At 34.1% G+C, this 11,945-nt stretch overlaps 1 pseudogene; it reads left to right on the forward strand.

The window, feature by feature from the left end:
- Positions 1-11,366: 11,366 nt before the first annotated feature.
- On the forward strand, positions 11,367-11,485 carry LOC120608663 (uncharacterized; annotated as a pseudogene).
- Positions 11,486-11,945: the final 460 nt, after the last annotated feature.

Below are 11,945 nucleotides of genomic sequence, written 5' to 3' on the forward strand. Positions count from 1 at the left end.
AATTTATGTAAAGGCAGAGCCAGAGTTTTAATTATCTTGGGGATGGTGGATGAGGGAGAAACTTAAGATAACTCTGTTGAGTAACTTGTGGATAGTAAAGATACCACCAGAGATGAGAATGTGAGAGGAAATACGGTGGGTATCTTTTATTCGAGAGGTGTATGTTTATTTGGATCATTTTGATTTTGTAGTCTCTCTGGGAATTCGGGTAAATATATCAGACAAAGATATGGAGACTACTTTATTTGCTTAGGTAAAGCTGAAACAATAGTTTTGAGGAGGTGACTAAAAAGACCAGTGATGTTCATGAGAATATATTTGAAATATTGTGGATTATCTTATTTATGTAGTTTTCTTAGATCCCCATACAGTAACCAAGAAAAAAGAGAGTTGTGTTAAGGTAGAGCTGGGTTTGAAAGGTTTGGTAGGGGAAAGAATACAGTCTTATAAGTTAGATTTCAGCAGAAGGATTAATAGATGAAGGTGATTTCAGGCTTGGTAGCAAGGGAGGCAGTAGAGATGACTTTTATTAAACAAAGACAATGTGGAAAGTTTGTGGAAGGTCCCAGTGATGGTGAAGAGTAGGACCAGTTGGAGTAATGGAGTGTAAAGAATGGAAGAACGAGGAGTTGTAGTCCAAAAGAACAATTTCTGGGTTTATGAAACTTACTTATTTATTTCCATAGACTATAATATATAGCAACATACACCCCCCTCCAAAAAAAAAGAAAGCCTATGAAAGAAATTTGGAAAATAAATCACTTACTCTAAAGAATGAGCAGAAAAAATAATAAAAGGAAATTTAATATTTGGTCCTAATAATGTCATTGTCTTCTGAATTTTCCTCTGCCCACACAGTTTAAGTAGTAATAAGTATGTTTCATTTGGCCTTCCAGATATCTCAGTGAATTTAAAAAAAAAGAACTCTTTAAGGCCAATCCTGCAACTGTATTTTCTCAAATAGAGATAGCATAAAAGCGAGGGATGGGGGAGAGAGAAATTCATCATAGACACATTTGCTGAAAAAGTCTGGCAGATGAACAAAACATGATTTTTGAGAGGTTCTGTAATGGATAGTTCTTTTTCTCACTTATGTACTTATGTGAAACCAGGAAAGATAGTAAAGTGCAAAAAAAAAAATCTACCAACTTAAAAAAAATTACTAAATCTTAGCAGCTTTGACTGTAGCAACTTATAGCTAAGTTATCCAAATGCTCTTAAGGCTGCCTTTTTATTTCCTTTCATTTTGACACCATAATATAATGTTTCATTTCTCAAAATGAGAATATGAATCAGATAGATACAGTAAATTGATAAATTCTACATCTGTGATTTCCTCTTCAGCAGTAAAATAATATGTCATATTTTAAGGTCAAAGACCATTAACCACAAAACATTAAAACTATTGAGTTTCAAATATTTTTTCTATCTTCTAGGGAAAGAGGCCAAGAAGTGTACTTAAAATTTTCACATTTTCACGACACATTAGTTAGGCTACAGTATTTATTTTTAAGGCATCATTAAACAAATATGCCCACTGTAAGGAGATTCTATAAACCATTCAATTCAGTTTAGGTTAACAAGAAATTGAAATCCATCATTAAATATGTTGTTGAACTGTCATTGTACTTAGTAATATCTTCATACATTTTTGCATATTTTAAATATTTCCTTCACATTATTTTGGAAGGGGAAGTATAGTAAAAATGAGTCTGATGCTAACTGAAATTCTTCTAGTATACTCGAGATGGCATATTGAAAACATTTTTCTTAATAATATCTACTGGTAATCATTTAGAAATTGTAAAATCTCTGGTGAGGCACATAGCTAGCTACCATTAGAATGGAAAACTTGCCGGATCCTGTCGTTAACAGAGTTTACTCTTTTAGTCTTGCTCCCCCAAATTGCTATCTACACTTTACTTTTCAGACTATGTGCTCTATGCTATTTATATGATTGTCAAGGACAAGTTGTTCTGATATTTATACTGTGCTGTTTTGCACATTGCTCTATTAAGAAGAGGTTCCCTAGGGACTAGGGAATCTGTTTGTTTTATTAAAATTCTTGTTTGTGGTGTTTCTTTTAATGAGATGATCAATTTTTGGTTGAGATAATGACAAGAGTCCAAAGCCCTTTTGTTGAAATAGAGGTTGCCTCTTCATGACTGAGAAATTCCTTTAATGTCTTCGAAGCTCTCTTTCTGGCTATAAACAATATACAGAATAAAACCGAGAGGGTGGAAATGAGGAGCTCTTTAGAGATTTCTTCACACTTCTGCCTCTGTCCTATGAGAATGAATCCTACATACCAGCCTCAGAGCAGGTCCCTGGACTCCCATTCTAGATTATTAAACCTAGCTTTCAAAATAAAACAGAAACCAAGAAACAGAACACATACCAATTGAATTACAATCGAATTGGATTTTGATATTACAACCTAAAGGGTAAAGCAAAGAATTTTCTTTAACAGATTTGAAATATTAAAATGCAGTTTATGTATATGAAAAATGAAGAAAATTATAAGACAAAAAAGTTCTCAGAGATTTCAAGATAAAAAGGTTGGGAATGTACTTTTCACATGGATAAAGTATAATATTGGTTTGTTAGGGACTATCCGGATCTGGGAGCATATAGAAGCAAATATTGTAAGTGCAAACCTGAAACAGGTACCCCTCTACCTGTTTGGTCAAACAGGGGGAAGTTTGACCAATATTTGGGAAACACGGTTCTAAAATTTACCTTTTTCCGTTTCCCTCATATATAAATCACAAAGCGCAAAAAGAAACACATGGACTAATGAAAAAGCATTGCATAGTTAGCAAAACAAATGTATAGCCTTCAAGAGTTACAGATTTAAGAAGAGTAGAGTTAAGTTAACTAGTCATTTTAGCTTGGTAATAAACTAGGAAACTGAATACATGGCTGAATCTGAAAATGCTAAATTCGATATCTGGTTTGGTAGAAGACTTGGGCTTTTTGATTTAGAGAAAGCATTTACATTTTAATCTGTAAATGAAGAAAAAGGACTGCTGTCTCTGTGTAAAGATTCTGTGGAGAAATACACAAGAACATGCCGCATAAATGCTAAATAATAGCAACAAGGGTCAATATTAGTGCCAAATAAAACTTTTTTTTTCAATTAGTTTAATGTCAAATTGAATCGTTTCAAATGTTCACATAACACAACTTTACTAATTACTATCAAGTGTGGCCCGGTCCAGGGGGATCCATATGTCTCCCCAGTTCTCATATCAGCACCACACAGATTTCTGAAAGAGTTTTCTACTAGTGTCCATGAGCAGAAAAACAACACCAGGCAAATAACGCTCGAGTTTTTGTGGCTTCATTTTCCTTACTCCCTTTTGCTTGGTATTTCTATATCCTCTGTCATACCAGAGAGTATAACCTGCTGCTTAAAATAGTGCTTAATAGCATATAGTAATTCTCAATTTAAATTCATGAAAAGTAGTATGTATAGAGCAACATTTCAGTTTCTTTTCTTTTTTTTTTCTTTCTTTAAAGTATTGTCTTAACTTCTGGACTAAGAATTTGGACACCTAAATTCTTTTGGTTTTGAACTCATCTAAGAGATGCTTTCTGTCTAATGCTTAAACATCTTTTTTTTTTTTTTCCCTTTCAGCCTTACCTGAATGCTAAGAGGAAATCTATTATCATTTCTAACTTGTCAGAGAAAATGTTGCATATTAACTGGCATCTGACCATGCATGAGAGGCCCCTTTTATCTGCTAGGAAGGAGTGTGCTCTATGGAACAGGTAAGTAGCTCATCATTTTGTTTCTGAGATTGCCTGGGCAAGGTTTAGCTCCTTTGGGAGAAGTCTGCTAAAATGAAAAGTTAAAACAAAGAGGGCTTTAGATGAAATAGTCCATAATTTAAATCTGACATTTCTACATATAAATTATATCACTTTGACCAAGTTCAAAAGCTACAGATAGTAATATATGTGTGTTAGTAAACTAGTAAATGTGAAAGCCTCTAATATTAGCTTGAGCCATTAAAAAAATCATCCTTTTTGAAGGACAAAGATGGTCAAATATCAGCAACTTTGGATGGTTCCTATATATAGCCGATGTTCAAATTTGATTAGATAAAAAACCATAATATTTTCTCCTTTCTTCTTTTGTCTTTTTTCTTCTTTTCTAACTTATTGGCATGTAAAATAATCTAAAAAAAAAAAAAAACCTCCTATCTTCCACTAAATGTAATATCTAGTTAAGGTATATCTCATTGGATATAAATATAATTATAAAGTTATGATTAAAGAAGTAGGTCTTGAGTTTGTCCCTTATCCAACTCCACTGACATAGAGCCATTAATATTCATGCTTGCTAATATTTTCTAATAATCTGCAGAGTTTTGTTCTCCTTTTGTTATGTTTGGAAAATATGAGCGTTAGATAACATGACTGTGTGTTCAGACTGCCAAATGCCAATAGGAGCAGACTGCACAGCAAGAGAAGTTCGTTTGTTTGACAATGTGTTATACACTATTGATAATGATTTTGAAATTAAAGTTGGTACTCTTGCCTTTTGCTCAGTGATATGAAGTTTTAAAATTCTCTTTATTTTAATTAAAGAGCAATAGTTAGTGCTGTTGTTTATGTTCATCTCTCCTGTCAGTGTATGTGTATAATTATAACATGTAAGGTTTTAGTCTCCCAAATGCTTTTGAATTTTGTCCAGGACAACATATTTCTTAAGGTATTTGCATTAATTGGGCAGAGACTATTCATGATGCTGCTTGTTTTCTTAATTAAGTAGTGTTTACTTAGAGCCTCCTATCTCCTTTGTTCCTAATTCCTAAGCCAGGACCACTCATCATCATAGCCCATGATAGATGTAGGATAGACCCAGAAGACTTTGAGACTTTCTTCCTGGCAGCCCTCAACTAAGAGTAAGCAACTTAAATTCTTATTGCTCATAATATACTTTAGGAGCAATGTGGAAAGAGTTGGGAATCTTGCGTCACACCAATATGCAAATCGCTTAGCAGTTTACAAATGTCAGATTATAAGAGTAAATGATTTCATTTTCATCACAACAGCTTCTTTAGCTAATAAATGAAGATAATTGTACTTGACTCATACTTGAAACCAATACTGAAGGTCATGCAAAAGGCTACAGAGAAGCAAGTGAAGAAAGAATATTGATTCAAGTGTTTATATTTGTGTGCATTTGTCAACCCTCAGGACAAAAGTAGGACATCCAGCCTTGATCTAGAGAAAATTTCTAATTTCAGTGAGCCCCAAAAGTTACACAATGGGAGAATTTCCACATTAGGTAAATCAAAGAGTTGCTAAAATGTTAAAGTAATTCTGTGTTATCATTTCAGTTTCTGAGATTAATTCATACAGTCTATGCTGTTCCAGTGAAATGTCATATACATATACAGGATCTGTAATGTGCCTTCATAGGGATCTGAACAGAGAATCTTGACATTAATAGGTGAGTAATATTTGAGAATTATGAAGAATCAAGCAAGGAGACTGGGGCTTCACTATTCAAGTTTTGTTTTCCTCTTACTACAAAAGAGAACTTAAAATTTATGTACTTCATGGAGATATTTAGCTGAGAAAAATACGTACCCTGTAATGAAAACGTTTTATAGGAGAGCTCACTAACTGGACAGTCATTCTATTTGACCAAACTTGCAACTTGGTGGCTGAGGAGGCATTTGAGATTGTTCTTACCAACATGATATAGACAGAAGTGCTTGAAGAGGCCTCTATTTTTGTTTCATTCCTCCATAAAATAAAAACAAAGTACAAGAGGGCAAACTTTTTGCTCTTGCCCTGTCTCGGTCGGCTTCCTTTTTGTGGAGAAGGCAGCCTGGAGGTAGAAGAACCAGTGCGTAACCCTAAGAACAAAAGTTACATCCTGATAATGATGTGGTAGAAAGATATAAGGAGCTTGTGTTCTTGAGGGCATTGTTTGGCACTGTGCCATCCTTGGACTGCCTTTCCTGGGAATTCTTGTTGAACATAAATAAATTTGATCAAGTTTTTAATATCTGGTAGCTTAAAATATTTCTGTTGAAACAGCCCTCATCATTCCATTCCCTGTAACTGTGGTTTTCAGACTACAGTGGGCGTCAGAAACACCAGAAGCATTTTCTAAAACTTGGATTGTTGGGTCCATAGTAGGTCTGTGGTGGAGCTAGAGAATTTGCTTTTTAAGAAATTTCTAGGAGATGTTGATTTTGACAGTCCAGGTACCACAATTAAGACCGCTGCTCAGAAGAACGATTTTTCTAAAATATAAATTGTGATACGATAACCAATTCGCTTAAAATACATTAGTGCTGCTCCAAGATCCTTCAAAATAAGAGCCAAACTCTTTGCAATGACATTTAAATTTGTTTTTCAATCTTTATTTTTTGTATCTCTTCCCTGTTGACCTCAAGCTCTAGACATACTCAACTGTCTGTAGTTCCCTGATAACATTCTATACTCCATAGCCACCTTCTAACATATTTTTCCCCTCTGCCTAGAATGTTCTCTATTTTTTTTTGACCTTTCTAAATAGTCCTTCAAGACTCAGTCTTCACTTCGTTGTCACTGGGTTAAGTACCCTATATTGTGAATCAATTGTTTATTTACTTTTCAGTCTTACCATGTAATTTTCTTGAAGTGGAGTCTATGGCATTCAGGCATTCATCTCCATATCCCTAGTACCCAGCATGGGTGCTGAAACATAGGAACACTCAGTGAAAAGGCTTTCTGAGTGAAAGACTGAGTATTTGTTGAACCATCAACATTGTTATATGTGATATAGTCCTTGGGTTATAATAGAACCTACCTCTTTCTGTATAGATCTATTTATTGTTTATAATATATATATATAATTTAATAGTTTTTTATAATTACTTTCATCACAATTTAAAAATGATTGTGATGGGTGACCTTTGAACATAGTTCTTCACAAGGGACAAAGTCTTTATTTTATTTTATCTCTCTCTTTTTTAATGTAACAGAAATTGAAACCAAAAATTTCTCACAGAACAGATGCCCTTGCAATTGAAAAGCACTCCCTCTAATAATGCTTGGCATAATTTTTGTTAGGTTTGTATCTCTGGTATAATTACATGATGATTTTAATGGAAATTATAAAGAAGTATTTTACAAAGGAACGGAATATTTTATGTGTAGTTATATGTAAATTTATTCTTATAAATATGCAAGGTTTCTTTCTCACATGGGTATTTGCTTAAGGATCACTCTGATAAATGCAAACAAGACTCATATTATTTATTAGAAGATTGCTGAGATATATAACAGTAATTGTCATACCATTCTGTAGAATTCACTTCCAGAATCTGCTGTTGTTCCTATTGACTGATAATGCACAGCAAAAATTGCTACATTTAAAAATCCTGTTGAGATATTAAAATATCTAAGTTTTTATTTTCTTCAGATGCATAAATCGTTTTTTATATGCATGTTGTTATTTACCAAGTCAATCTGGCTTTCAAATAAGGCAAAAGCTCTAGTTTGTACAGTACGATTTCTGAAGATATCTTCATATCAGTGTTAATCTAATAATAGATAGAAGAATAAAAATTAATAAGGGAAAGTTGATCTGTGGAAATTTATATATAAAATATGATTTATTACAGGAGGAATGTTCCAATTCTGGCTGTATTTTTCTAAGATGAAGTTTGAGGTACAAATAATATTAGTATCCTCTTCACAAGATACAGACTACTTTTTCCTCTTATAAGCTAAATAGCAGGACTTCCACAAGAAAATTAAAAAATATAAGGCTTGAGTTCAATTTTCTTAAATTAATATAACAACCACTTATTGAAAATCTTCTATTTCATTAGCATTATTCAGATACTTTGGGAAGCACACGAATGGATAGATGCATAAAGTCATAAAGATAAACAATAAAGTCATTTTACAATGCTTGCTTAGTATTTTGGGCCAATTTCAGAAGAATGGTGGCTTGGTTTCAGCTACAATAAAGGTTCATTGCTTATTTCCTAATTTTTTGTGCATCAAAATGTTTAATTATTCAAGAGATGTTTTTGTTTTCAGAGTAAAACTCAAGAAAAGGCATGACAGGCTCCTTGAGTGATACTGAGATATAGTCATAAAGACTTTCTTTGAATGATTTAAATTCCGAGATATGGTCAGAAAATGTTAGGAGATTAAATATACCTCAAGACATATAAATCATGTGTTGCTAAATTCTCTAGGATAGACACACTGGCTCCCTTTTCCTCTATTTTATGGCAGGATATTACGTTGGAATAATCAGGTATCATGTTAACACTTGACTGCATGGTTGGCACCATCTCTTCATGTCAAATGGGTCTTATGATACCTAGAATCAGAGTTCTCTTCAGGGTAGTACGATGGTTGCAATTCCTTCAGACCCACCCTCTGGCTAAGTGTTTTGTCAGGCAAATAGCCACCAGGGAGGGTGAGAAAACTGTTTAGGCATTTTGACCTAGGAGGACTCATAACTTTGGAATATCTATAAATCTTTTTCAATTATCAGGCAAATGAGACTGCTTTGCTCTCTATTTCAGGTTACTAAACTTGTATGTTGCCTTTATATGAGTTATTTATTTCAACACAATTATTTTATACCTGATTTGTATTTGTATATTAGTGTAGATGGCACCAACATCTTGGGCTCAGCCCTACTCCTGAATGGATATCTGCCCCACTTTGATTGGGGTCTGACACTACACCATAATTTGCACCTTCTGGGCATCCCTCCACTCTATCTAGACACCCTAAGCTGGGCTACCACAGCCCTGACCCTTCACCCTTAGACCTACTTAATGGCTTTTAGAATGAAATTTTTAGAGAAGAAAGGAAAGGAAAAAAACAAGAAATAGCTTTTTGTTGTCTTGTTTCTACATATTAAATTCAGAAAAATTTTAAAAAATGGATCCTGTTAAGGGCAAGTCTCCAGGAGGCATACATGCTTTGATCTGTTCCACTACTATAGTTTTATACACAAACAAAACAATGAGCAGAGTTGGAATATACTTACAAGACAATAGTACCTTTAGTTTCAGTCTCAGGTTAGACTAAAAGCAGATAGAGTGAGGAGGCTTCTTTCAATTAGATTACCCTTATGATTAGAGGGCACCCAAAAATAAATACAAGATCTAACTTATCAATAGAAAATGCCCATACTAGGATTATTCACTTCTAATGGCCTAAGTCTTAAGATCCAGATAGAGTCTAAATAGCACTAGATTCTTCAGATCCCACATATAAGAATAAAACATATGTTAATGATTTTAGATAAGGTAAATAGTACTTGAAAATATCTGATAGTAAGTAGAAATATTAAAATAATCTTCCAAGTACATAGTAATTTTTTTTATTTTTAATGCTTCCTTTAAATGCCCTGCATTTCTAGCGAATCCTCATATAGATGTCGTCTTTAGTTAATTGAACATTCACTGAATTTTTGCTATGTGTTAATTGGGTAGGTAAGTTCGGTGTAATGTAATAAGTGCTACCATTCAGATGAGGGCAGGATTGGATGTGCATACAATCATCCCCTCATGGTATCGTCACAGGAACCTCTCTGGAGCCTATATCTGAACACCACATTGAGGGATGAGTCAAGTAAAGATAGGGCATTGGGTCAGGAGCTGTGACAACTCAGAGGCTTGAGAAAACATGTTTGCAGAATCATAAGTCATTTCATTGATTGGATCTTAGTATTTAAGGTGGGGGTGTTATGAAAGGCAGTATTCTAAAGATGTTCCCTCAAGATTTGTGTACCTCGATTCTTCAATCAAGCACTGATCTAGATGCTGCCTAAAGGGACTTTGTAGTTGTAATTATGTTCCTGAAAATGGAGACATTATCTTGGAATATTTGGTTGGACAAATCTAATCACTTGAGCATTGAAAGCAGGGAATCTATTCAGCTAGAGTCAGAGAGATGCAGCTAAGCAATGAGGCAGAAGGGAAAGTGAGAGATTTGATATATGAGAAGTAGCTGATCTGCTGTTGATAGCTTTGAAGAAGAGAGACAACAGCTAGGGAATGTAGATGTCCTCTAGAAGCTGAAAATGACCCTGGCTGAAGGCCATCAAGAAAACGAGGACCTCAACTCTATAGATGCAAGGAACTGAATTCAGCCAATAATTTGAATGAGATTAAAGCCAATTCTTTTCAGAACCTCCTGACAAGAGCCCAACTAGCCAAGACTTATTTTTGTCCTCGTGAAACCATGGGTAGAGAGACCAGCCTAGACAATCCAGACTTCTAACCTATAGAACTGTGAAATTGTAAATTGATGTGATTTTAAGATGTTATTGCAGTAATTTTTTAAGGCAGCAATAGAAAACTAATACAGGGGTAATCATGAAAGATAAGCCTAGAAGCAGACTGGGTATGATATGTCCACCAGGGGACATCTGGCAATAACTAGGGACATTTTTAGTTGTCACACTGGAACAGGGGGCGAGGGGTGGGGAGATGGCAGGTGTTTGCTACTGGCATTTAATAGGTAGAGGCCAAGGATGCTGATAAAATTGTATAATGCACAGAACAGCCCCTACAACAAAGTATTATGTTACCCAAAATATCAAGTTTCCAGGGTGTGAAATCCTAGACGAGAAGTAGGCGAGCATTGGCTGCATCATTCAAGGTCTTATATGTCTCGATCCTAAGGCATTTGAATTTTATCTTTAAGGCTGTGAATGATCATGGAACCTTGTTTTATGCTCTTTTCTTCCCCTAGCTGGATGGAAAATAAGTAATATTTCTTTTGTTAGAAAAAAGGCGTAAGCAGGATAGAGGTAATTATTAGAAGCAGTTCTATTATTTAGCAAACATTAACTGAAGAAGTAGTTAATACATTAAATCATGTCAACCTTCTTTTACTGGTCTAACAAAAATAATCATATGTCTGTGCAAGTGGCCATTTAAAAAGTAATAATAATGGCAAAAAAAAAATGACTTACAACGATGAGTCATTCTTAAAACTGAAAGCCTAATGATATTTTTGAAAATTATTTTGAAAAAAACACCAGAAGGAAGTGGTCACCTAACCAATTTCCTGAATCTTCATCTTTGTGAGGCTGGCTGATGATATTAGTGGTTTTTTTACTCACAGAAACCCTCTGTTTGGTTAGTTTGCTGTATAATTAGGCTATTGAACACTAACTTCTTTTAAATTTGTCTTAATCTTTCCTGTTTTTTGTTTTGTTTTGTTTTGTTGTTTTAATAAATAGGAGCACAAATGCTGGATCTTAAGGTTAAAACTATGTTTACATTTCTCAAAAACTTCTAAACCATTTTCTATAGTTACTGTACTATTTTGCATTCACCAGCAATGAACTTTTTACTTAAAAAAATATTGTATCAGTCTACAGCCATGTTACCCTGAACATGCCCCATCTCGTCCAATCTCGGAAGCTAAGCAGGGTCAGGCCTGGTTAGTACTTGGACAGGGGACCACCTAGGAAGACCGGGTGCTGTAGGCGGAAAAAAAAATTATCTAAAACTTGCATTCCCTGGAAAAGACTAAGACTTTGTTGATTCTCTATATAACTTAAAAAGTCAGGAGTAAAAGATAAGGTCTCTCTTATCCCTTAATCAACTCTCAAAAGAAATTGACATATTTCATGTTAATAAGAATGATCAATAAGAATAATTTCAAAGTTCAGGTTCTATTGATTTTTGCTCCTATTCTTGAAATTTCAAATTAAATTTTAATATAAAAATATATTAACCATATATTCACTTAGTATGTGCTAGACTTATCATAAACTGAAATAATGGCTCCTGCTGACTTGTCTTTGTTGATTATTAGATTGTATTTTTCTGAGTTATTACATTTCTTAGTTAATGATACCTTATCATCACTGGTGCATACAGGACTCTCATTTTTACTTATTTGTTTAGTTTGTATGTGTTTATGCTAAATGAGTATTTTTTCCCTAG

This window comes from Pteropus medius, unplaced genomic scaffold (genome assembly GCF_902729225.1).
Source record: "Pteropus medius unplaced genomic scaffold, Ma_sr-lr_union100, whole genome shotgun sequence".
Lineage (NCBI taxonomy): Eukaryota > Metazoa > Chordata > Mammalia > Chiroptera > Pteropodidae > Pteropus > Pteropus medius.